At 39.2% G+C, this 27,873-nt stretch overlaps 1 protein-coding gene and 1 long non-coding RNA gene across 5 annotated transcripts in view; one reads left to right on the forward strand and one right to left on the reverse strand.

The window, feature by feature from the left end:
- Positions 1-27,873, forward strand: part of PTPRR (protein tyrosine phosphatase receptor type R) — a 268,297-nt gene that overhangs the window by 168,060 nt on the left and 72,364 nt on the right. The window lies entirely within an intron of this gene.
- Positions 3,989-6,639, reverse strand: LOC145545355 (uncharacterized). The gene is made up of 2 exons (XR_014082020.1): positions 6,572-6,639; positions 3,989-4,795 (listed from the first exon to the last, which is right to left on the reverse strand). It is a non-coding gene; the product is annotated as an uncharacterized LOC145545355 (long non-coding RNA).

Consider the following 27,873-nt stretch of genomic DNA (forward strand, 5'->3'; position numbering starts at 1 on the left):
TACCCAGAAAAGAGAGAAGTGGTCCTGGGGTGAGGAGTGGAGGTGAGGAATAGGCAAGGAATGTGGAGAAGGCAATTCAAGCATCACTTTCTCTTGAAAGTCATTACCTCCTTCTTCTTCTTCCTCTCACCTACCTTCCAACCCGGATTCAGTTCCCTCTCCCCCATGCCCCTCTATCCTGGTCCCATAATCTTGTGTGCATACAGTATTTATAAACTTCTTAGGTAAACTTTTTCATTTAATAATCTGTCTTACCCCATAAACTCTAAGCTTCTTTAGGGCACATATATGATTTATTTGTCTCTTCCAGATAGACCATAATCCCTAAAAAGCAAGAGGTCCTGTATATAAATGCTGTAATGAATGTATGAATGTTATATTGAATAATTCTCAGATTAACAGCCAGTTCTTGTAGGGAAACACCTTATTTATTCCATCATCCCTATTCTCATCCTGTTTTTCTACCATAATTCCCTTGCCAAGATGTCACAGTGATGAGGGTTTTAAGAGTGGCAAAAGATGAGAGATATACTGTGTTCCGTATAGTGGAAACTTTCCTGAGAGTTTTAAGCCTTAAAACATAATTTATGTTTATATGTTCTAATGGCGCCTTTAAAACAGCCTTGTGTTTTATAGCCTTCCATCTCCTGATCCCAGAGTGAAATAATAATCCTCTGTTTATTGCATGAAAGTCTGGCTTCATTAAAATCACCGTGAGGTCATAAACGCTGCATCATGAGTCATTTGTCCCCAAAAATCTTTTGGGTCATGCCTTTATAAATCTCTCATCCCTGAGGGGGAGAATCTATTCCTCTGACATAATTGATAATAGACTATAATTTTAAATTAAAAATAAATAAAGGAAAATATAGAGACTAATTGAATATGCTTGACTGAGTACAAAGGGTATACCCTGAAAATTATGCAGATTAAAGAATTATAAGGGGAGGGACAGAGCAGTCCCCTTGTTTTCCTCTATTTCCAACTAGTCACCGGGTCATATTGATTCTTGCTGCTTGGATTTCCTCATTTTCAATTCCACTGTTTGTAGCCATCACCCTGGACCTAGCTCTCATTACTTTATATTTGCATTATTATGTCCTATGATTATAAAAATGGCATTAGGACTAGTGGGATTATATATTTCACGTATATGACTTGATTTCATCATTTCTGTCTGATCTAATTCTCTCAGTTCATACTATACACTCTTCAGATTTATCTTGCTGTATCTTGCGTTATGTTACATTGCTGTGTATGAATCCTCAATAGCTCCCCTTTGCCTGCAGGATAAGGCACAGACCACCTTGGTGAGCCTTAGAGGTCCTGTACTATCTGGCTCTGAATGTTCTGTTTACCACAATGCCCCCAAATAAACCCAGCAGTCTGCTCTCAGTGGGCCGTGTCCCTGTCTATGTGTGCACCTTTGTTCACCTGGTTCCTCCTCATCCTCCTTACAGCTATCTCTAGTCTCCAGGTCCCAACATGAAACTTACTTTTTACCTTTGGCCATGACCCCTACTGAAGCCCACAGTGTTTTTTAACACCTCTGCATTCTCACATGTACCACACTTCTAGCAGTGATTTTAATTAAAGAATCATTTAGAAAGAGGCTGAAATGGGTTTTTGATAGATTGTCCTGTCCCTTCACCAGCTTGTGAGAGTCTTAACGACAGGTACAGGCTCAAGATATTTCTGTGTGTTTCATATTCCTGTGTGTTCCATGGTTCCTGTAAGCACGACGTATTGTAAACACTTGAAAATTATTATGGGGTTAATTAATTAAGTAATGCTCCTTTACATAAGAGGATCTCAAATATTTATTTTAAAAATTCCATAAAAACAGATAGTCTAATGATAAACTACTGAGCTGGGTCTCTGCGCTAATACTACTTGACATTTACTAAATAAGTGACTCAAAAGGTTAATTAAGTCCTTTTGGCACAGTTTTCCCAATCTACAAAATAGGTATGAAAGTATCTTTTCCACCTTTTTTCTGTGATTCATAAAATTCCATTTTCTTTTTTTATTATTATTATTTTTTTGTTTGTTTGTTTTGCCATACATTGACATGAATCCACCATGGGTGTACATGTTTTCCCCTTCCAGAACCCCCCTTCCACCTCTCTCCCCATCCCATCCCTCCAGGTCATCCCGGTGCACCAGCCCTGAGCACCCTGTATCATGCATTGAACCTGGACTGGCGATTTGTTTCACATATGATAATTTACATGCTTCCATGCCATTCTCCCATATCATCCCGCCCTCGCTCTCTCCCATAGAGTCCATAATACTGTTCTATTTATCTGTGTCTCTTTTGATGTCTCGCATACAGGGTTATCTTTACCAATTGACTAAATACCATATATATGTGTTAGTATACTGTACTGGTGTTTTTCTTTCTGGCTTACTTCACTCTGTATGATAGGCTTCAGTTTCATCCACCTCATTAGAACTGATTTGAATGTATTGTTTTTAATGGCTGAGTAATAGTCCATTGTGTAAATGTACCACAGCTTCCTTATCCATTCGTGTGCTGATGGGCATCTAGGTTGTTTCCATGTCCTGGCTATTATAAACAGTGCTGCGATGAACATTGGGGTACACGTGTCTCTTTCAATTCTGGTTTCCTTGGTGTGTATGCCCAGCAATGGGATTGCTGGGTCATATGGCAGTTCTATTTCCAGTTTTTTAAGGAATCTCCACACTGTTCTCCATAGTGGCTGTACTAGTTTGCATTCCCACCAACAGTGTAAGAGGGTTCCCTTTTCTCCACACCCTCTCCAGCATTTATTGCTTGTAGTCTTTTGGATAGCAGCTATTCTGACAGGCGTAAAATGGTACCTCATTGTGGTTTTGATTTGCATTTCTCTGATAATGAGTGATGTTGAGCATCTTTTCATGTGTTTGTTAGCCATCTGTATGTCTTCTTTGGAGAAGTGTCTGTTTAGTTCTTCGGCCTACTTTTTGATTGGGTCATTTATTTTTCTGAAATTGACCTGCAGGAGTTGCTTGTATATTTTTGAGATTGTTTGTCCGTTGCTTCATTTGCTATTATTTTCTCCCATTCCAAAGGCTGTCTTTTCACCTTGCTTATAGTTTCCTTTGTTGTGCAGAAGCTTTTAATTTTAATTAGGTCCCATTTGTTTATTTTTGCTTTTATTTCCAATATTCTGGGAGGTGGGTCATAGAGGATCCTGCTGTGGTTTATGTCAGAGAGTGTTTTGCCTATGTTTTCCTCTAGGAGTTTTATAGTTTCTTGTCTTACGTTTAGATCTTTAATCTATTTTGAGATTATTTTTGTGTATGGTGTTAGAAAGTGTTCTAGTTTCATTCTTTTACAAGTGGTTGACCAGTTTTCCCAGCACCACGTGTTAAAGAGATTGTCTTTTCTCCATTGTATGTTCTTGCCTCCTTTGTCAAAGATAAAGTGTCCATAGGTGCATGGATTTATCTCTGGGCTTTCTATTTTGTTCCATTGATCTATATTTCTGTCCTTGTGCCAGTACCATATTGTCTTGATGACTGTGGCTTTGTAGGATAGCCTGAAGTCAGGCAGGTTGATTCCTCCAGTTCCATTCTTCTTTCTCAAGATTGCTTTGGCTATTCGAGGTTTTTTTTATTTCCATACAAATTGTGAAATTATTTGTTCTAGTTCTCTGAAGAATACCGTTGGAAGCTTGATAGGGATTGCATTGAATCTATAGATTGCTTTGGGTAGTATACTCATTTTCACTGTGTTGATTCTTCCGATCCATGAACACGGTATACTTCTCCATCTATTTGTGTCCTCTTTGATTTCTTTCACCAGTCCACCTTTTTTCAAAGGATACCATAAAATTAACAGTCAATATAGGGACCTTCCCTGGTGGTCCAGCAGTTAAACTGTGCTTCCACTGCAGAGGCCATGAGTTCAATCCCTGGTTGGGGAACTAAAATCCCATGTGCAATATAGTGCAGACAATTTTTTTTTCTAATTTTTAAAAAATTTTTGAATAAAATTTAAAAAACCCAATCAATACAAAATGATATTTTTCTTTTAAGAAGGAAAATTAAATCTAGTACTGTTTTCATTTTTCATTCTCTGATCTCATTCCATAAGCCTGTACTAAGTTAGTTATATTTTTGAATTTAAGAATGTTGAAACTTCTTTTAAACTGAATTGATACAGTTGAACCTGCTATGTGACATCATAAATATTTTTAACTGTTTCTTGACTTACAGGTTTTCTCATCCTGTTTATAAATTTGGTTATTTAATACTATTTAATAATTATTAATATCAAATTAAATCAATTCTCATCTAACAAAGAAATCCATTTCCCACATGAGTCCATGAATTTGACAGCTACATTCAGGTGCTTGCTCCACAGCTTCTACATGTATAACTTGCTTGTTCACTAGTAATGAGGAGAATAGCACATGCGTGCAAAGGTCTTGTGACAGTTAAGCCAGACAACCAACGTCACATGGCTGGCACAGCAGGAGGCCACAGTTAGCTCCTATTCCTTCTTCCTTTGTCCCATTCCTGTCCTCCTCAAATTCTTCTCTTGTCTCTCTCGAGGAAACTGTATTTTATAGCTGGTTTTTGCCAGCTTCCAAATGCCCAGTAAACAAGAGATCACACTCAGACCTTAGAATGGTACACTTTCTTCTGTATGAAGACAGAGAACTTGTAAATAGAAGTTTCTGCAGATTTCCCCTTCAGGCTATTGTGTGAATAATGGAGCCAATTTTATGGGAAGGAAATCAACAGGTAGAGTCACATTATTTCCTCATTTTTCTCATCTGATTTTCTATTAGAAATAAAAAACGAGCAAAGACAATTAGAAAACTGTCCAGAAAGGAAGGATGGACCCATTATAACAGGGCACTCTCACCCCTGACTTAAATTTGCCTCAGAAATGAGTGAATGGGCCAGTAGGTATATGGCGTTAATGGAGGTTTTCTTCCTATCATAATCAAAGTCTCCCCAGACCCCCTAGGGTCGCTGATACCCAATGACATTCATTCTCTAACTTTTCTTACACTGTACCACAGCATGGTTTGTTCTGGTGTCCATAAATACTGTGCAAATGATGAAAAAGAACCTGGGTATGTGAGTTTAAAGGTTTTGTTAGGGGTTGCAACCTGGCTGAGCCTGGGAGATTTCTTTCAGAGCTAGAAAGATGTCTGCAGTGGAGGAAGCAATGAAAACGCAGGCATCAACAAGAGAATGCTGAGTATTCTACACCTAAACTCAAAGTCTTTGTTTACTGTCATTTCCTTGAGGCAAGGGAAATGTCTTGACTTCCACCCTCTGCCCTCCCTTACAGAGAGACATTTCAGTGCTCAAAAATGTTAACTTAGGAGTGCTGTGCAGTGCTTAGTTGCTCAGCCGACTCTTTGTGACCAGTCCATAACGACTATAACCTGCCAGTTTCCTGTCCATGGGGATTCTCCAGGCCAAGAATACTGGAGTGGATTGCCATGCCCTCCCTTCAGAGGTTCTGCCCAACCCAGGGATTGAACCCAGGTCTCCAGCATTGCAGGCAGATTCTTTACCAGTTGAGCCACAAGGGAAGCCCTAGAATACTGGAGTGGCTAGCCTATCCCTTCTCCATCAGATCTTCCCGACCCAGGAATCAAACCTCGGTCTTCTGCATTGCCAGAGGTTTTTTTACCAGCTGAGCTACTAGGGAAGCCCTTAACTTAGGAGATACATACTTAATTGTTCCTCTACTGATCTCCCTTTGGAGATTATGAAGTAAAGGAAAAAGTGTAGAATGTATACAACTGAGCATCAGGGTACAAAGCATAAAAAATACTCTAGAAATTAAAATCTATATTCACCAAATGGACCCATGAGTGAAAGAGGGATTGAACGCCCTCATTTTCTGTTCAGTGAAGGTGATACCCAGAATCTCCTTTCTTAGGTGTTTCTTAGGTGTTAGATGAGGTTCCTTCCCAAACAGTGTTAGTGGTAAAGAACCCGCTTACCCAGTGCAGGAGACATAAGGACGCAAGTTCAATACCTTGGTTGGGAAGATCCCCTGGAGGAGGGCATGGCAACCCACTCCAGTATTCTTGCCTGGAGAATCCCCATGGATGGAGGATCCTAGAAAGCTTTATGGTCCATAGGGTCGCAAAGAGTCAGACATGACTGAAGTGACTTAGCTACGCCCTAAAAGCAGCCTGAGACAAGGATTCTTGTCCCAAGTGATTTAGAGAAAGCATCTGGGAGAAGCCTAAAGGAAAGTAGGGGAAGCAAAGAGATGATTTCCGTTGACGTCTGGCCTCAGCCTGATCACACAGGGAGAGCTGGAACGTGAGACATTCCACCTTGAGGGCATCTGTACCCCATGTCGGTCAGCCACTGACTTCAGGCCACCTGCGGACAATGGAGGCATTACTCCCCAGGTACTGCTGGACTAGGCCACTGCCACTCCCATCAGCCGGAAGTGATTCTCCAGAGAAGTGGCAGCCGTGTACCATCCTCGGTCAGTACTCCCAGCGGCTGGGGAGGAGAAGGTGCGGGCACTGGTCTAGTAAAGGTGATCTGGGTGGGGAACCAAGAGCATTACTCCACTCACCAAAGGTGATGACACCAGTTATAACAGAGCCAAGTTTATGTTCCAGGTTTCCTTGATCTTTCCAGACTGTCGTGCACGTACCATAAAGCCTCCTTCAAATAAACACTGTTTGTTCTAGTGGAATTTAGAACCTGGCACCATGGAACACAGTCTATCAGCCGCAGCTCATTGGCTCAGCCTGACAATATGAGGATCATAACATAACAAACAACCATTTAGAGATCAATCCTACTGAACTCCAAATAACGTCAATGAAATTAACAACTCAGTGATATGTAGTGACCCTTTATGTGCACTTTCTCATTTAATCTTCACAAGGGACTTATTATCCCCTCCTTACAGTCAGGAAACAGAGTTTACATTATTGCCAAAATAGCGGAATAGTAAATTTCTGGGGATGAGAAAATGACAAACAGAATTCAAACCCATGCAGTCTGGCTCCAGAGAATGTTCTTCTAACTGGTACTATATTGTGTGTGTGTGGAGGAGTGGGGGGGAGGAGGGGCGCCGGGGGTGGATAAGTGTGTGTGGTGTGGCACATCCGTATCTTTTATGGAAAGTAAGTGAAAAATATATTATAAATCAGTATGTTTATGGAGTGTCATGCTGTTATTCCTCTTAACAAATTTCATGCTCGGCTTTTGGAATGCTTTTTGGTTTCTAAATCAAGTAGAATTCAGCTTTATGGTGTATGTATGTATTGGCTGTGCCTTGGCAGTTTGAACATGGGACCTAATCACTGGACCACCAGGGAATTCATCTAGAATTCAGTTTTATGAGATTAAGTTTCAAAATGTTCAAGGCAGATAATGATTTCATGGCCAGTCTAGAAACTCACTGTCAGCCGCAGTTTTTTCTTGCATCTGGTTGCTCCCATTCCAGAAGCCTGGTGGTAATCCAACATGAAGGACCAAGATGGTGGCAAACACGAATATAGTAAAGAAGGCAGTCTGAAAGGGAGACATGAGGCAGTAACTCAGAAAACTCAAGTCAAAAACTGCTCTCAAAGGTTGTGGCACGGAGGTCTCTACTGTTCAAACAGCCTGAATAATAACTAAGTCCATGTCACCAGCCACTGTGTCTGCCTGGGAAGAGAAGTCGAATAATGAAAGGCAGCATATTGACCACTCACCTACCACGTGCTGCCTACCACCAGGCTAATGTATTGATTTTATCTCCTCCACTCTTCACAGCATCCCGTGAGGCAGGTACTATTTTTATTCCTTCTTGCAGATGAGCTAACAGAGAGAGATTGAATATCAAGCACAATGTCACAAAGAAATAAAGATGGAGTGGAAGGGTTAAATCTGAACAGTCTGGCTCCAAAATCTGCACATATCCATTCTGTTCTACATCCTCCTAGATGATGCAGATGATAACATTTTAAACTTGTCTTATTTTATAATCATATCCTTATAAAATGTTTTTATGAGGATGTCCATATTTGGGGAGGCTTTGGAAACATGCTGCAGCCCTTCATTAGCGGGGAACATCAAGCAGGTTTTTTTCTTTATTTGTAGGACAGGCACAATCACATTTTTCTAACAGGGGAATGAGGTTCTGAAGGGTTAGAAAAAAGCTTTATATGATTCTTTATTATTTTTTTAAAAAAACACTGGAATTGAAAGGATGGAGGTGAAAGTTTTTAAATCTGCCTTAAATTTTTTATCGCAAATGAGGCAAAAGTTAATAGTGGTAAATGAAAGAAATGACAGTGGCTACAACCCAGGAAGAGTAGAACAGAAATCAAGATATATTTTTAAGGAATTAAGCGTAGCAGCATTCTGCCTAAAAAGGTAAAAATTGGCTATCACTTATTGCAAGCACAGATCTAGCTTCTCTCCAAGCAGACTGAAATGTTTGAGCCTGTGTGAATAAGTCCCAAGAGTGCAGACGTGGAAGTAGCTCTACTAGCAATCACTATAATAGCTCCTTTCCCCTCTCCACCTTCCTTTCTTCCCGCTCATGACCCTTGACAGAGTAACAGAGTAAGTCCCACTGGGTCCTCTTACTGCTGTTTCTTCCACCAGACCACCCTTGCCACAGGCTGCCTCATCCTGAGATTCAAGTAAAAAGGGCTTCTCAGAACACCATCCACCCCATGCTTCAACATCTATCAACTTGAAACCTGATCCTGACACTGGCTTCCAGCTTTACTAGGTGATCTCTGTGTCCACTCACACTGTGGGGTACAAATTCCAGTAGGCTTCTGGGAAGCCTTAAAGCCATTCTGTAGCGGTCTGACCTATTTTTAGAGAGAATTATGTGCTTCCCCCAAGCAGCATGATGATAGCATTTCAACAGAGTTCTTGTCCTGACCCTCAAGAAGAGGTTGTGTGGTATAATTGGTTGAAGCTCATATTGACCAATTCCTCTTTCCATGATTAAATTAGAGTTTCACTGTGGAGTGTTCTAAATGCACTCCTTTTTTTGAAAAATTTATTTTGTATTGGAGTATAGTGGATTAACAACGTTGGCTAGTTTCAGGTGTACAGCAAAGTGATTCAGTTATACATATACATGTATCTATTCTTTTTAACTCTCTTTAGAGCTTCCTTTTGAGGAAGGCAATGGCACCCCACTCCAGTACTCTTGCCTGGAGAGTCCCAGGGAAGGAGGAGCCTGGTGGGCTGCAGTCCATGGGGTCGCTAAGAGTCGGACACGACTGAGCGACTTCACTTTCACTTTTCCCTTTCATGCACTGGAGAAGGAAATGGCAACCCACTCCAGTGTTCTTGCCTGGAGAATCCTAGGGACGGCGGAGCCTGGTGGGCTGCCGTCTATGGGGTCGCACAGAGTCGGACGCGACTGAAGCCACTTAGCAGCAGCAGCAGCAGCAGGGCTTCCTTTATGATTCAATTGGTAAAGAATCTGCCTGCAATGCAGGAGACATGGGTCCCATGTTTGAGTCAGGAAGATCCCCTGGAGAAGGAAATGGCAACCTATTCCAGTATTCTTTGCTGGAGTAGTCCATGGACAGAGTAGCCTGGCAGGCTGTAGCATGGGGTCGCAGGAGTCAGACATGACTGAGTGACTAAACCACCACCACTACTTTTCAAATTGCTTTCCATTGAGGTGATTATAGAATACTGAGCAGAGATCCCTGTCCTATACAGTAGGACTTTGTTGCTTCTCTACTTATGTATAGAGAACTCTCTATCTACCCCTTTCCGCTACCTCAATCTATCCCTTTCCCCTACCTTAAACTCTCAATCAATCCCTTTCCCCTACCTTTCTCCTTTGGTAACTGTAAGTTTGTTCTCTAAGCCTGTGAGTCTGCTTCTGATTTGTAAATAAGTTCGTCTTATTTTTTTTAGATTCCCCATACAAGTGATAACATGAAATTTGTCTTTCTCTAAAGTCAGACTTCTAGTCTTTGCTAGCAGACTATGTAACAGATCTTGGTGTACAAGTTGACAGAATTAGGTAAAATAGCCCTTTTTGGAGAAGTGTTTTAATCAGGGCAGGCACAGACAATTCCCAGAGTATTTGGCTTCCTATTTTGAGAGAGTCCAGGTCTGAATCTCAGTTACTGTGTCAGGAGGTTTTAGCTTGTAGGCAAAGTCGTTTGCTTCTGGAGTTACTTGAAATGTGTCATAAAGCTACAGCTCGGGGTCCTACTCTCTGCGTTTAAAGGACTATATAAATATTTGTTTTCCTGTAAGGTGATGTTCTACTCTGTTCTCATCAGATTTTCCCAGCTCTTGATACATGACCTCTTTTAGAAGCACACTGAAAAATCACAGATCACTCACAGGAGATGACTTTAGCAAAATTATTTTTCAACCGATGGATTGGTTTGGTTTTTCACCTATACGTATATTACAGACATTAAAGTGTCATTTCCATTTAGCAATTCATCATGATTTGTTGTTCAATCCCTCAGTCATATCCAACTCTTTGCCACCCCATGGACTGCAGCATGCCAGGCCTCCCTGTTCTGTATCACTTCCCAGAGCTTGGTCAAACTAATGTCCATCGAGTTGGTGATGCCATCCAACCATCTCATCCTCTGTCATCCCCTTCTCCTCCTGCCTTCAATCTTTCCCAGCATCAGGATCTTTTCCAATGAGTGAGCTCTTTGCATCAGGTGGCCAAGGTATTAGAGCTTCAGCTTCAGCATCAGTCCTTTCAATGAATATTCAGGGTTGATTTATTTAGGATTGACTGGTTTGATCCCCTTGTAATCCAAGGGACTCTCAAGAGTCTTCTCCAACGTCATAGTTCAAAAGCATCAGTTCTTCGGTTCTCAGCCTTCTTTATGGTCCAGCTCTCACACCCACACATGATTACTGGATTATCTGGGTGTAATTTAAACAGGGTGGCAGGGCTTTGTTTTTGGATAGGTTCTGAAGTCAGCCCAGTCCATCTGATTGTATTGATAGTACTATGGGGAAATATTGCCCTCCAGTGGATAACTGCATGTTGAAGCAATTATTAGCTAGTCTCATCTAGGGAAAAGGAAGCTGGCTCTTGTTTTTGTAAAAAAAAAAAAAAAAAATCCATAATGACTTTAATGTCCTCTCTGTCAGACGAAGCCTAATCTATTTTGGCAGATACTTTAGAAAAAGGTATCAGCCTAGTGAGAAAGAGTTGTAACTTGAGAAATAACAAATTAGTGTGAACGTTCTCAAATATGATGTGCTTTCTAAAAATGCTTAGCTTCTAATCATTTTCATTTCTCATTAAATCCATAAGTAATTCTGAAGACAATGTGTCAAATGGAATTATTATTGCCTACTATGTCTTATAATGCATGAATTCTTATATTTAAGAGCCATTTCCCTCCCCTAAATCAGAGGTTTGAACACAAGCCTCAGTATTTCTTCCCTTTTCCAGCCTTTTCGCCCTGCCTGCCTCCCTCCTCATTTCCCTCCCTTTCTCCTCTGGATTCTGATTTCCCCACTTGGTGGTGTCGATAGCACAATGCCTGATACATACTACATGTTCCTTAAATATTTGTTAAGTCTCAATATGGAAAGGGCTTCCCTGGTGGCTCAGCTGGTAAAGAACCCACCTGCCAATACAGGAGACGCAAGAGACTCGGGTTCAGTCCTTGGGTCGGGAGGATTTGCTGGAGAAGGGAATGACTATCCACTTCAGTGTTCTTGCCTGGAAAATTCCATGGACAGAGGAGCCTGGCAGACTACAGTCCACAGGGTGGCAAAGAGTCTGACACAACTGAGCACGCATGCACAATGTGGAAAAAGAAACAATTTCTTAAAATTAGGTTTATTCTGTGGAAAGAAATAACTTCAAAAAAAAAAACCCAGATGATCCCCAGCATTGCTCCATTGCCTCCAGACAGAAGTCCTCTGTGATTTCTAGCCTCATGAACCACCACGAGGAGCTGAGAGACTCCTGGATCTCACCCTGCATCACGGGGCACTAAAAGACACTTATAAAAACCCTCATTCTCCTGCTCTGAGTATGGTTTCCTGACTCATTAGTTTTACTCTTGTTATGTTTTATTTGCTATTGAATTTTGGTCCCTAAGTTAGCATCTTGTTACTAAATATTCAAAATAATATTCTTCTCCCAATAGAATCTTTAGTCTACCTACAGATTCTAAAAGACAAATTGGAATTTTAAACCCACTTGAAGCAATAACGTGAGTAGAAATGATTAAGTGCTAAAGGACCTATGAGAGTGAATACATTTAAAGTACAGCAAAGATATGCTATATAGCTTGAAGGAATAGACCTCAAACATGTATTCTTGGCCACATTAGTCTCTGACAGACACTCAACACTGCATCCTTTTTCCAGTCTGTCCTCTTTTCAATCATTCTCTTTCTCATTGCTCAGGGCACCTTTTATAGATCTGTACTGTCCTCCCTAAATTCCCTTCCTTCTTCCCCCACTCTATCCATGGAAAAAAAATAAAGACCTCTGGGAATAAAATATCTTTAAACACACCACACACACACAGAGGCACACACTGAATCTCCTAAGAGCTCATTCATCTGTTTCCTTACTTTCTAGTTTCACACACATAGTAGGGGTTCTTTAAATATTGGTTACATGATCCAATGTTAGCATTATTCATGTTTCAGCTGTGAAATGTCCCTTTAGTTCTAGAAAGCCCCAGCACAGACAGTTTTCTCACTTGCCATTTCATTCCTGGGTGCTTACTTTCCCCAACCACTTATGGTGACCAATGAACTTTTTCCTTTTTTTTTTTTTTTTTTAGGCCTATCTGCTCCTGTTAATGAAGAGTCTTGTAAAATTAAAGCAATTCTGTCCCAAACCTGTTATTGTAGCACAAATATGCATCAAAACACTTGAACAAGAAGTATCATGCAGTTGAATGAGTCCACATTTGTGAAGTAATGGTTTAGAAATCTATGAGGGCTCAGATCATGAGATTGAAAGTTTTTCCAGGAGAGGCAAGATGTGTTCATCTTTGAATATTCTGTAGAGCTTGGATGGGTGACTATCCTTATCCTTGTCTTTACTTTCTTATTACACATTTTAAAATGTCAGCCTTCTTTTTTAAAAGTAATCATAGACATTTTGCAGAAGGAAGATACTTTCAGCCAACTTCTTGTTCCAGGTAACCCTTATGATCTCAACCATGGTGATAATGGCTTGATTTGCCATCACTGTTTTGTAGAAGAAGATTTATTTCTTGAACCAGCCTTTAAAGTGTATTATCTTTAAAAGTGTTTTATTGCCCACTCCATCCTCATAATTCATGGAGGGTTAAATATATCATGGGCAGAAACTAATAGGAAAAAGCTCTTATTTTAGCCAAAATTTGTACAAGAGAAGGACTTAGGGTCTGGAGCAGTTTAGAATAGAGTAAATTTCCTTCCAGTTGAATGGGTGAGAATTCAAGAATGCAAGTGATAAAGCCTTATGCATATGTAAGGTATGGGGGCAGATTTTATGTATTTTGTGATTTGGGCAGTTTGAGTCCAAGAGCTTGGTTGATAAGTATTCTGGAAGAATGTACGCAGAGATATTATTAGAGCGATTGGTTCTTCCGTCAAATATGAAATCCTTGAGAGCCATGCTCTCAGCAAATGTGTGAGTAATGCCCCCAAGATTTCCAATTTCTGTTTTAAAAATCCTTCCGTATATGACCTGTAGGGGGAGCACTGAAACAACAGTATACTTAGAAAGTGAAAATGTACTCCTCTGTGTATGACAGAAATTCCCAAGCAATATTCTGCAGCTATGCCAGTAAGATCAAGGTGGGGAGGGTGTCTCATGAAATCTTGAATATGGTGTCAATAAGAGTCTTTCTGAAATACGTTTGTTATGGGTTATCCTGCCCTGAGGTGGGAGTATATGCACAAAGTCAAGTGGCATTAGAACGTCAGAGCCTAAAAATATTAATAATAAGTAAAATAATAAAACATGGCTTAAACATGATTATATGACCCCACACATTATCATCCTTCAAAATACTACACTGTGTCATTTAGTGAATGAAACTGTAGGCTCCTTGGGATAAGGATGATCTCTTACACCATTAATACTCGCATTGCTTATCAAGGTACCTGGGGCACATCAGACCTTAATAAGTGCTGACTGCCCCCTCTCAGGTGACGCAGTTCGTAAAAATCTCCCTGCCAATGTGGGAGATGTAAGAGATGTGGGTTCGATCCCTGGTTGGGGAAGATCACCTGGAGAAGGAAATGGCAACCCACTCCTGTATTCTTGCCTGGGAAATTCCATGGACAGAGGAGCCTGGTGGGCTACAGTCCATGTGGTTGCAGAATCAGACACGAATAAGCACACATGCGCTGCGCTGCACTGTACTGTACCCCTCTCTCACCTCCACTCGCTGTTGGTGGCAGTAGTCATGTGGTAGGCATGGTGATAGTCTGGAAGTAGGTGGTGATAATAGTAGAACTAGGGCATTCTTGAAAAGTCAAAAATACCTCATTTTAGAGTTGAGAGAAACCCCAGAACAGTTCAGTTCAGTTCAGTCGCTCAGTCGTGTCCGACTCTTTGTGACCCCATGAATTGCAGCACGCCAGGCTTCTCTGTCCATCACCAACTCCCGGAGTCTACCCAAACCCATGTCCATCGAGTCGGTGATGCCATCCAACCATCTCATCCTCTGTCGTCCCCTTCTCCTCCCGCCCTCAATCCTACCCAGCATTAGGGTCTTTTCCAATGAGACAACCCTTTGCATGAGGTGCCCCAAGTATTGGAGTTTCAGCTTCAACATCAGACCTTCCAATGAACACCCAGGACTGATCTCTTTTAGGATGGATTGATTGGATCTCCTTGCAGTCCAAGGGACTCTCAAGAGTCTTCTCCAACACCACAGTTCAAAAGCATCAATTCTTTGGCGCTCAGCTTTCTTCACCGTCCAACTCTCACATCCATACATGACCACTGGAAAAACCATTGCCTTGACTAGACAGACTTTTGTTGGCAAAGTAATGTCTCTGCTTTTAAATATGCTATCTAGGTTGGCCATAACCTTCCTTCCAAGGAGTAAGCGTCTTTTAATTTCATGGCTGCAATCACCATCAGCAGTGATTTTGGAGCCCAAAAAAATAAAGTCTGACACTGTTTCCACGGTTTCCCCATCTATTTCCCATGACATGATGGGACCAGATGCCATGATCTTAGTTTTCTGAACGTTGAGCTTTAAGCCAACTTTTTCACTCTCCTCTTTCACCTTCATCAAGAGGCTCTTTAGTTCTTCTTCACTTTCTGCCATAAGGGTGGTGTCATCCGCATATCTGAGGTTATTGATATTTCTCCCAGCAATCTTGATTCCAGCTTGTGTTTCTTCCAGCCCAGCGTTTCTCATGATGTACTCTGCATATAAGTTAAATAAGTTAAATAACCACCTCAGAACAGTGGTTCCCAAATATAATTTTACATCATATTCCCCTAAGGGCTTGCCAGGGGGCACTAGTGGTAAAAACCTGCCTCTCGATACAGAGGACATAGAGATATGGGTCGGGAAGATCCCCTGGAGGAGGGTATGGCAAAGCACTCCAGTATTCTCGCCTGGAGAATTCCTTGGACAGAGGAGCTGGCAGGCTACAGTCCATGGGGTCACAAAGAGTCAGACACAACTGAAGCGACTGAGCATGCGGCATACACACAGAGCTGTTTATAATGAATATAAATCCAAAAATAACTTCTAGAAAAGCTGTTGCTTACTCTCAGATACATTTTTCATTGGCCACTAAGAAACCTGATTGCAGTAAAAAAAAAAAAAAAAAAAAAAAAGTGATAATTTCTCTTAGAAGTTCTTTTGTGAAGTTTTCTTTTATACTTCTGTATGATTAATTTTAATATATTATGTATCACTTATGCTTAGAAGTTAAATATTCTGATTTTTTATCCTTATAAACCCATTCTAAAGTTGACATTTTATCTCATCATTATAATTAAAGCCTTTAATCACCTTTTCTCAAAAGTAATTCAGTTTTTTAATGTTCATCAAAAACTCCTCTCCAGGAGGACTTTTGTATCAATAAATGTCTGAGTGTTTTAATATTCCGAGAAAGAAAAAATTAGGACCGGGACCCAGAACTCAGTATCATCCAGCATGGGGCCTTTACAAGTTTATGAGACAATTTCAAGATTTCTTCTTTACTATATTGCCATCTGAAGCCTTTTGTATTATCAAATATACCACAGTAAACATGTGGCATCTTTAACACTAGGTAGGAATTTTAATATATATATATTATTTCTACCAAAAACCAATCCCACCCCGCCAACTCTTCCCCATCATCTTCCCTATATGTACCAAAATTTTGGAAAAAAATTTGAAAAGATGAAATGGAAATAAGTAGGAAAAAAACCTTATTTTTTAAATGCAAGCTATCCTATGATCACAACAGTAATAACAATTAACATTATATTGAGTGTTTACTACATTCCAGGCACTGTTCCAAATACTTTACGTGAATAGCTCAAATACAAAACAGTCCTACATTTATTATTCCTGTTTAACAGGAGGAACATGGCCCCAAGAAGTTTTGTCACTTGTTCAAGCGGGTCATGGGAACCATAAAAAGAATATAGGTGATCTGGCTTCAGACTCCAAGCTGTCAACTGTACATACATTTCTAGGGCATTAAATTTCTAGCCAAATTTGAAGCCTGATTTTTGTGTTATATTGTCTTGCTCACAAAAGACACAACAAATAGATATTTGTTGCATCGAATTGGATTTCTGATGAAATGTTCCTGAATACAATTGACCAAAATATTTTGCTTCAAAATACAATTGAAGCAAAAAGAGAGAGTAGACTTTTAAAAAAGAAGTAGAAGGATGAGGAGGGGGAGAGGGAAGGGAGAATGGGTAGGGGGCTGGGGAAGGAGAGAGGTAAGAGGAGGAGGAAGAGTGGGGGGCATCAGTCCTTGCTGGGCTTCAGCGTGGGTCCCCCGGACAATGTCTAAAAGTTATGTTGAAAACATCACCTGTCTTCATGATTAGTCTCTGATATGAGTCTACACAAGGAGCAATACTATTTAATTATGATTTTCTCATTTAGGCTTGGACAGGTCCTAGAAGACCCTCCCTTAGCAAAGAGAGATAAACTCATTGAATTTGCCTTCAACCAGAGTTTTGTTGGCGTCCTGAATAGTGAATCCATTCATCCTAGAACTTAGCAGATAGTCCAGAAACAAAGTCACCATTTGGCTCATCTGTCTCAAAGTCAGATGTTTAACCATTTAATACTTAAAGTTTCAGGACAGTTGGTAAGGGAAACAATAAATAAATTAAGTATTGCTATGTCATTATTCTAAAAAAAATCACTTTGTTCTGAATGTTTTCCATTCTTTCCCACCATTTTTTCTATTCTATTAAAAATGGTTTGTACCACAAGGATAATTGTCAGTTTATATAAACTCACTCAACTTGGCTACTGGTACATTTTTTTTTTTTTACCAGTATTCAGTTCCCAAATCAAGAACTGAGGAATCCGAAAATATTTCGTGACAGAAGCATAAAAACATAATACATTGAAAAGATTTACATTTCCTGACTAAAATATAGATGCTTTTCCCAGATTTAGTGGATAATTTTACTCCATTGTGCTTTATTTATTCTTAGTATAACTTGAGGGGATTGTTTTCAGGATAATGTCAGGATAATTGTTCAAAACTGAGCTATGGGGCCAACCCAAGGGCATTCTCCTGGGGACAGTTAAGCTAAAACATACAAAAGATCTCTCCTCTTATCAAAATTATCTCTTCTTAAAGATAAATGAGGAAAAGTTTGACATGAGATAAAGATAAAAGCAAAATAAATCAGTGACTAAAAGTCTATGTGATCTTAGAACATAGTTAGATGGCAAATACATTATGTCTCCCAATCTCTTCATGCTGACTTTGTAACGGGATAATATATAAGATGCCTTTTGTACACAGTTGACACCCTTCCTTTCTCAGAAAGGTAGTATTTACCATGAGGCTGTGCAAAATATTGGTAGATATGAGACTTCAATGTTTCTCCAACTCATTAATTTTTTTTTCAATTTTTAATGTACTATACAGATAATATGTTCTTACTGCAGAAATGTTGAAAGCATATTTAAGCCAAAACAAAAGCACAGAAGTTACTTCATGGTAACCACCAGAGGGAACCACCGTTAACACTTTTCGTATATCCCTCTAGACTTGCATGCACACACATACCCATCCTCACACACACCAGACCTCTAGTAATCGCTGTAACTGTGACAGCAGAGGTTGCGTCAGGAATAAGAACAAGCATCAACAGTAGTTTTAACAGTAGCAGTAGCAGTGTTAGCTACCAAAGGTAAGCCAGCAATATCAGTGACAAGAGAATCCATAACCACAGTAGTTGCAACTGCAGAGAAAGCTGTGATGATTGTAGCCGCTGTCTTTGCAACAGAAGTGGCATTAGTAGCAATGTAGTAGCAGTAACAATATTAATAATACCAGTTAAGAGTTACATAGCACTTACCATGTACTGAGCACTCTTCTAAGTGTTTCACATAGATTGTCTCAATTTCCACAACAACCTGATGAAGTAAATGTATTCGCTGTAGCCCCATTTTACAGATGAGAAAACTGATGTACATTCCAGTTAGTAACTTGGCCATGATCACACAGTCTTCATTTAATCTTAGCCAGAAGGCCGAGAAGTGATCAAGATCACGCAGTCTTGAGAGACAGAAACTGAATTTGATCCCCAGCCAGTCTGACTCTGTAACCCACTTTAACCAGGATGCTGGTAGTAATAACACAAATTCTAAGATATAGTGTGAGAAGTATTTTACAATTTACCTATATATTTATATAATGAATGGATGAATTTTGAGAATGATCCTGAAATTGGAAAAGTAGAAGAGGAAGATATGAACTAACTTCCCAAAAAACATCTCTTTCAACTAAAATGATCATTTCTTACAATTTTCAAAGTAAAGTGCCTTTCAAAGATAATATATTTTGCAAACATTTCTGCTCCCTTTTTCATTAACCCTCAACAATCTGTCCCTATCCTTTTGGGTACTTGTCTAACACTTCAGAGTCTCTGACTGCAATTTCTTAAAAATAGAAAGCAAATGAACTATACTGCCTAATTTGTCATCAGTTCAGTTCAGTTCAGTCGCTCAGTCATGTCCGACTCTTTGCGACCCCATGAATCGCAGCACGCCAGGCCTCCCTGTCTGTCACCAACTCTCGGAGTTTACCCAAACCCATGTCCATCGAGTTAGTGATGCCATCGAACCATCTCATCCTCTGTCATCCCCTTCTCCTCCTGCCCCCAATCCTTCCCAGCATTAGGGTCTTTTCCAATGAGTCAACTCTTCACATGAGGTGGCCAAAGTATTGCAGTTTCAGCTTCAACATCAGTCCTTCCAATGAACACCCAGGATTGATCTCCTTTAGGATGGACTGGTTGGATCTCCTTGCAGTCCAAGGGACTCTCAAGAGTCTTCTCCAACACCACAGTTCAAAAGCATCAATTCTTCAGCTCTCAGCTTTCTTTATAGTCCAACTCTCACATCCATACATGACCACTGGAAAAACCATAGCCTTGACTAGACGGACTTTTGTTGGCAAAGTAATGTCTCTGCTTTTAAATATGCTATCTAGGTTGGTCATAACCTTCCTTCCAAGGAGTAAGCGTCTTTTAATTTCATGGCTGCGATCACCATCAGCAGTGATTTTGGAGCCCCCAAAAATAAAGTCTGACACTGTTTCCACTGTTTCCCCATCTATTTGCCATGAAGTGATGGAACCAGATGCCATGATCTTAGTTTTCTGAACATTGAGCTTTAAGCCAACTTTTTCACTCTCCTCTTTCACTTTCATCAAGAGGCTCTTTAGTTCTTCTTCACTTTCTGCCATAAGTGTGGTGTCATCTGCATATCATAGCCTCAGTTTATAGATGAGTCTCCATGTATTTAGATATATGGAGTATTTATTTTTAATAAGTATTTGTGAGTGAATGAATAAAGCAATAAGAAATAAAATTTTAGAATCCACACTAAAGGCAAATAGAACCTTATTGTACCAAATGCATACAACTGCAGTAAGAATGCTATTTAATGCTGATGGCAATAGCAGACAAGGGAATAAGAAAAACTTACACACAAGCAGAAAAGGTGAATGACGTTGATGCTTTGGTTCTATTCTGTTTCACCTTCCATAATTTCAGATTTTGAACATTTAAGTTACAAATAATATTAATATTTAATCTGCCTGTACACTTGGACTGTCCTTATAGAAAAGATTTCCTCTGCTCCCTGAAAGCTATAAATATAATTCAAGATAGAGTAAAAACTGAAACAAAAATTTACTTTGGTGCATTAGTAAAATTTTGTCTTTTGTATGATGAGAAATATATGATCTTGGGCAAAATATATGGCCCCTAACATAAGTTTTAATTTTTGTGTGCTTTTTAATAGTTTCAGGCTGCCAGAAATGGCAAAATTGGAAGTCAATGTAATTTAAATATAAAGTAACTCAAAAAAAAAAAAAAAAATCCCCTCAAAAGTCATCTTAGGACTTTTCTGCTCAGAGTTTCAAGCTGAAGTTTCAGTGATATGACTTGATTTAATTTCCAAGGCTCTTATCTATAGTTTATTCTTGTTACTGCAGTTGCTACTGGTTTTTAACTTTGTACACAGGAAACCAGTGCCAATCAATTTTGTTCCCAAGGTGACAGGAAACCCTGGTTGGTCAGATGTTGATTGTGCTTGCTGTTCATGCTCCACCCATCATATTTTCTTCCCTTTTGGCTGAACTTAAGACAAATTAATCAGCGGTCAACATCTGGCAGACAGTTTTGGTGTCTTCTCAGTGATTTGTTGACCTGCATGGTTAAAAAGTAAAAATCCAGTGCATAAAACTTGCAGACTCAAAAGATAAATGCTGCCAAGAATCCCTTGTAAGGACTTGCATAGAAGGCCCTTCTTTTGGCTTTTTCATTGAAAATGTGAATTTTCTCGAGTAATGAAACATCTGCTGAATAAATATGTCACCTTTCTTGTGATGGTCAGCTGCTTACCTCACCCTATTGTAAATTCCAGAGATGAAATGTGGAACAGGGAACAAGAAAGGACTCGGAGAATGGTAAGCTTTTTAGCAGGTCTCCGTTGTTGGTGATTAACTTGAGCCACCTGCATCTTTTCTCCATAGTAAGTCCTGTTCCACGTAAACATACCCCTTATCACTAAGTACACTGAAAGCAAATGTTGGTACCCAGAACATGACAAATAACAGTACTCACAATTAGAAGCTAGGTAAAATCAAGCCCAATGACCTTCCCATCACTCAAAGCCAGTCTTCTTTGCAACTTTTTCTTTCAAACTCACAGTTTATGAAGCTATAAAAAGAAAAACTGTCAACTGTCTACTTGTTTTGCAAACCATTTTTTAGAAATCATTAAAGCTGGTGATACTAAAATGGATGTCAGACATTATCATGTCTAGTGATAGTAAAGATTTCTCATGAGAAATGTACAAGAAATCCTTTTTTTTTTTCCTGTGCAGGAAAATGAAGGAAGGTAAAATGCAGGAAGGTGAGATTAAGATAAACCTAAAAAGGGCAGGTATGTTGGACCGGATAGGCTTTTCCTGTTCCTAAAATGTCTTGTGTTCTTACACAGGAAAAGCATTCTTATCCACCCGAAGCATTTGCAAGTCCTAGGCACAAGACCTAAAAGTACCCTGGCTTGTGGTGGTAAGCAAGCAGGAAAGAAGTGGGTGGGAGAGGAAGTGTCCGTGGTAGGTCCATAACCAGGACTAGTTTCCCAAAAGGTAGAAATACATCCACGTCTCCTTTGAGAACAAACTCTGCTATTTCTTAATACTTCCATACCAGAAATTGGATACCTTTAAAACTGGGGTTGATTCAGGCAATTGAGTCACCACAGAATTGGTAAGCATGCCCGTTGTGAGTTCACTCCCCTTCCTAACCCTGCCACTTCTATGTCCTCCAACTCCCCTCCCAAAGATTACTTTCCTGATGCATTAGCAGAAGAAGTTTTGATCCACTTGTTTTACTTTTTCACTAAAATATCTTCCTTAGAGAGGGTAGGTCTATGAAATAACGTTGAAGGGCTAGAAATATTTTGCAGTGTTTTGACTCCTAACCATTTTGCAGAGCCATAATCCTGGGTTTTTTTTTTTACCAATAACCAAGTAGAAGGAAAACTCAAGAAGTTAATTAAGTATTTTTAAGCACTTGCCAAGGTCCTGTAAGAAAGCTGGTTTTTGTTGTTTAATTGGTAAGTCATGTCGACTCTTTGTGACCCCATGGACTGTAGCCTGCCTGGCTCCTCTGTCCTTGGGATTTTCCAGGCAAAAATACTGGAGTAGGTTGCCATTTCCTTCTCCAGGGGATCAAACCAGGTCTCCTGCATTGGCAGGTGGATTTTTTTTTTAACCACTGAGCCACCAGGAAAGCCCTAGATGGTAGCGACCCCTAATAGAATCCTGTGGCAAACCTAAAATGCATTTGAAAAGCATTTGCAATTCTCTTCCCTGCCCCTCATATTAGTTCCCTTTTGATTTGCATGACAGTCTAGTTGAACAGGAGCAATCTGCTGTGTACCTGGTCTTCTTTCCATCTGCATTTCCATCAGCAGTGGAAAGGAGTGTGCCCAAGGGTGGAGGGTGGCTGCCCACAATAGCGTCGGGTGCCCCTCCTCAGATGCTACATCAGGATAGAAGAGCGTCTATTCCTGAGCAGCAGTATCACCGTGTACAGTGCCAGCTGACTCTGACCATAATCGAAACTGTGCCCTTGACTCTTTAGCATCATTTCGAACCTACTAAGCTGGGAGCTTTAGGACGTTTGGCGTAGTGTGCATAAGTACGAGCTTTTGTAGGATATCCAAACAACAGAGATAGTGATGAGTAAATATCTGCAAATGCATGATTTTGGGAACTTATGGCAAGTGTGTTTTTCTGGATGATACTGTTTACATAACACATGCATTTTAAGTAACGAAACCTCTCTTGGCTTGCTTAGAATAGAAGTCCTATTGTGGAGTGGCTCTCTGTATAGGCAAACCCTATCTAGTGAAGAACGCTACCTGAGCTTTCATCTGAACCAAGATAGAAAAAGTTGTTGTGGCAAAGGTAAGGGGGTGGGGGAAGGAAGATCACTTATTGGGCACATTTATATATAGGATAACATTCATGGTCTAATGTTAATATCAATTTAAAAAATGTCCCAGAAACTAGAAAAGCCTAGATATGGCTCTGTCAATACCTCAGATTTGTTGAGCAGCTGCTACGTACTATGTATGTACAGGATGCCTCTCAACCATGTAATATCATTTCCTCCTCATGACTGTCTTAGAGAGGTGGGTTTTATGGTCTCAGTTTTAACTGAGACATGTGCATGTGTATGCTAAGTCACTTCAGTCATGTCCGACTCTTTGTGACCCTATGGTCTGTAGCCCTCCAGGCTCCTCTGTCCATGGGATTCTCCAGACAAGAATACTGGAGTGGGTTGCCGTGCCTTCCTCCAGGGGATCTTCCTGACCTAGCGATCAAACCTGCATCTCTTGCATCTCCCACATTGGCATGTGGGTTCTTTACCACACATGACACTTGGAAAGTCCTGAGATGCAGACACATAATAAATGTCATAGAGCCCACAAGCTGCAGAAATGGGACTGAGGCCAGGTCTGTGCACCACCAAAGCTCATGCTCTCTTTTATCACCTACCTCCTCTGATGCTCCAGGTATCCCATAATTCTTCTGTTTTTGCCTTTTCTGTATTCATGGTTGGACTGTATTCAGTTTTGTCAGTGGAGAGATATAAACATTCTAAATCATTTTTTCCGCCCAGCCCTCATAAAAAGAGCCGGTAGTGCCTCTTTCCACCCCTAGGTGGCACCTGTGTGCCACCAACAGACAGAAGAATATTCTGGGTCAATAGCAGGTTGACCTGCTCTTGCTTTTGTTCAAAGGACATTTAAGCAGATCATTTCTCTGTCTTCAAAAATCCTGCTTAAGGCATTTTTTATGCTTGTATTTTATTTTATTAAAGTATAGTTTATTTACAATATATGTTGCCATTTTAAGATTTAAAGCCAAATCAAACAAACAAGGAGAGGACCAGATCCTCTCTTTAGGATCATCCAATCCTAAAGCTCATGGAGTCTCAGCAGTCTTCCTTCCCAGAGATACCTTATCACCTACTGTAGAAGGCAGTCCCTGAATTTGTTCAGACAGCAGATGCACTCAATAGGGTTGCCCAGCTACAGTGTCCATGACCTTTAAAAGATTTTGGTTTGGAATTAACTGGAAGGGATTTTGTTTCTTCTTCATTAGCAACGATAAAGATGTATGTTGTATGGAAGCAATAGAACATGGGTGCCTGTGCCTTTGAATTTTCAATTTTAAAAAAGAGAGGATGTGTTGTTCTCTCACGTAACCCATCCAACGAAACAGTAATGTGATTAAATCTGGGAGATTTTCATGATTCATTAGGATTTGCATTTAGAAGAGATTTCTGTGATAAAAGCACAATTTCATCATAGAAATGATCTGCAGGAAAAGATGGGGGTGGGGAGCCTTGAGAAGTTTGCATTTGTGAACCCTGGATTCCCGTAATGCAACAGGCCTTATCGAGGGCAGCCCAGGAGTGAATTGGCAGTACATTAGAAAGCATGATTATAACAGGGAAAGCTGAAATGGCCTTCATGTCAGCTGTTTTCCTCCACAGGATACTGAGTGATTCCTGTCCTAACCAGATACTGATTACTTAAAGCTTAGCCCAAGAGTTCTTGTCACAAATGATTTCCGTAGTGTATTTTGACTTGCTGAGGTCTGAAGAACTTTTGGAATTTGTTAGGTGTGGACCTGAACTCCAGGAACAGATTGTCTTAAGTGCCTCATTTTTATCTCACGACTGGTTTTCTGTCCTCATTTGACATGGAGAATTATTGGTGGAAAATGCATGCATTGATAATTCAGACAAATTACGGTTAAAATAAAAAGTTCAAAGGACTTCACGTTTTTTAACAATATATCAAACAAATGCAAACTGCTTATAAATGTTTTAATCTACAAAGTTATATATTCTTCTATTTCCCCATTATAATTGCATTTCTTACGTTTCATAAATATTTCACTTCATCTATCATATTGAAGTTCAAACTCAAAACATTTAAATTGCTGAAGACTATTTTTAGAGTGAATAAATTTTCTTTTCATGAAGTATAAAGAATTAATGTGCCATCCAACTTTTCAAAATATGCTACCAAATATTTAACCCAAAATGGTAAGATACAAAAAGGGTGTATGTTTGTATATAAACCAGTGGACTATTTGTCTTTTTTTATATAACTCTTCCTTAGCAATATAACTACCAGTGTTAAGGCTTACAGTACTTTATAGTTCCAAATGTCCAACAGTCAAGAATTCCAAATACTACAAATAATATAAATTCGAGTCAAAATAACAGCTTTTCTAGAATTCATTCTATTCTGAGTCAGATAATTTGCAAGACCTTTCAAGTACTTGCAGCTGTGTGGGATTTTTAAAAAGAAGATTTTATTTTTCATTTCTTAGCATGGATCCCTATTCATATCAGAAATGAAGAAGCTTTATTACAGGTAAATCAAGTTTTGTATTATTAGGTTATAAGTTTTGTATTACCATTTTTACATTTTATATTATAATTGTTTAGAATACCAGTAAAAGCAAATACTACTTTTTTCCCTTTGGAATCAATGAAAAACATTATGATAAGTACAAGAAACAATTTGTTTCTAGCCAGTCCTGAAAATCTCCCAGTACTTAATTCTTATTTCCCTTCTCACATCTATAGATCTGATGTTCACAGAAGAGATCAATGGATGCAGACAAGGAACAGAAATTGGGTCAATTATGTTCTGCCCTGGTAGTGTAGGCAGGCATTCTATATATATATGTCCTATATTGTAATGTTTTTGTTCTGGGATCTTGTATTAACTTTGTCAGGACACCCTAAATGTCAGTATTCAATTTTTTTTCATTAAACTACAAAAATTTGACAGTGAAAGCTATTTTTCCAAATCTAATGGGCATCCTGTGTTTTCTTATTTGCTGAATCTGGTGACTCTGAATCTGGTGACTCTATACCTTGTTATCTCTTGTTAAGCATCTTTTAATAAGTAGACTCATTCATATGTTTCTTAAGTCCTCTCTAACCATTAGAAATGACCATTTTCAGAATAAAGTGTCACTGGTCTAGCTTAGGACCATTTATCATGCTCAGGTGACAGAGTTAGTTGGTATTTAAAGTCATTCTAGTCTTTTGCCATACTTGATCTATAGCAGACACATATTATACCTCTCATAATTTTTCCTACAAACACATTTGCACAAATAAACAAACATATAGTTCAAGACTGTCCACTGTAATATTGTTATTAATAGCAAAAAGAATTGGAGATAAATATCTATTATTAGATGTTCATCAGTAAATCTATACCATTATATATTTATTATTTGTGAAATCCACATTGTTACTCTAGTCGGATAAGCTTTCTAATATATAATGGAAAATGGAAGAAAAGTTGAAAAACTATATGGACTTTAAGGATCCAATTTATATTAAAAACCATACATGTGTTTATCTTTGTAAATGCATTGATAATTTCAGAAATTGTGTATAAGAACCTGAATAGGTGTGAGCTCTGCAAAGTAGATCCAAAAATTAGGAGAGGGGAGGAACCAAGAAGGAAGGGACTTTTTTTCTCTTTTCTTATTTGAAAACTTTACTGTAAGTACACATTCATATTATTAATGTTTTAAAAATTAAAACAAATAAGTTATTACTTTCTTTGATTTAATAGATATGTAAAGCATAGATATGTCTGTGCATGCTAAGTTGTTTCAGTCGTGTCTGACTCTGTGCAACCCCATGGACTGCAGCCTGACAGACTCCTGTCCATGGAGATTCTCCCTGCAGGAATCTAATTCAACATAAAATGAAGTGTGAGTAGAACAGTAACCACATTATTTGAATAATAATGTAAGTAGACACAGCCTTGAAGACCAAGAAAATAGCTTTGAGTGTCTACCTAAGAATAACCAAGCAATGTCAAAATAAATTTCAATCTATGCCACGTAGTGCTCGTGGCTCAGACGCCCAGTTGTGTCCAACTCTTTGAGACCCATGGACTATAGCCAGCCAGGCTCCTTTGTCCCTGGGTTTCTTCTGCAAAAATACTGAAGTGGGTTGCCATTTCCTCCTCCAGGGGATTTTCCCGAACCAGGGATCAAACCGATGTCTCTTATGTCTCCAGCATTGGCAAGTGGATTCTTTATCACTACTGCCACCTGAGAAGCCCCATGCCATGTAGACATAGTTGTAAGTTAGCATCCCTCATGTGATTCTTGATATTACACTGGCTTCTTTATTAGGATATATTTCATTTACAGATATACACAGTATTACAATATGAACACCTATGAACATCAAACTTAGTTAATAAATCATTGTATTATAAATATCTAGGAATGCTGGTTGCTTTTAACTTATCTAATTCCTCTCTGTATCCCTCAAAGACAATCAGTATTCTAGACTTGGTGTTTAATCATTCCTGTAGCTATTCTTATGCTTTTACTTAATATATATTTATTTCCTATAAAGCATAATGTATATTATATATTATAGACAATATGTAAATATATATACAATGTGTAGTATAATTTTGCATAAACTCCATCTATAAAATGGTGCCAAAGTATATATTCTTTTGCTTTACTGCATCTCAAATACCTAAACGTAAGAACTAAAACTATAAAGCTCCTAGAAGAAAACATAGGTGTAAATCTTTGTTACCTTGAATTAAGCAATGATTTCTCAGTTATGACGCCAAAAACACAAC

This window comes from Giraffa tippelskirchi, chromosome 4 (genome assembly GCF_054371585.1).
Source record: "Giraffa tippelskirchi isolate mGirTip1 chromosome 4, T2T-mGirTip1v1.2.pri, whole genome shotgun sequence".
NCBI classification, from domain to species: Eukaryota; Metazoa; Chordata; class Mammalia; order Artiodactyla; family Giraffidae; genus Giraffa; species Giraffa tippelskirchi.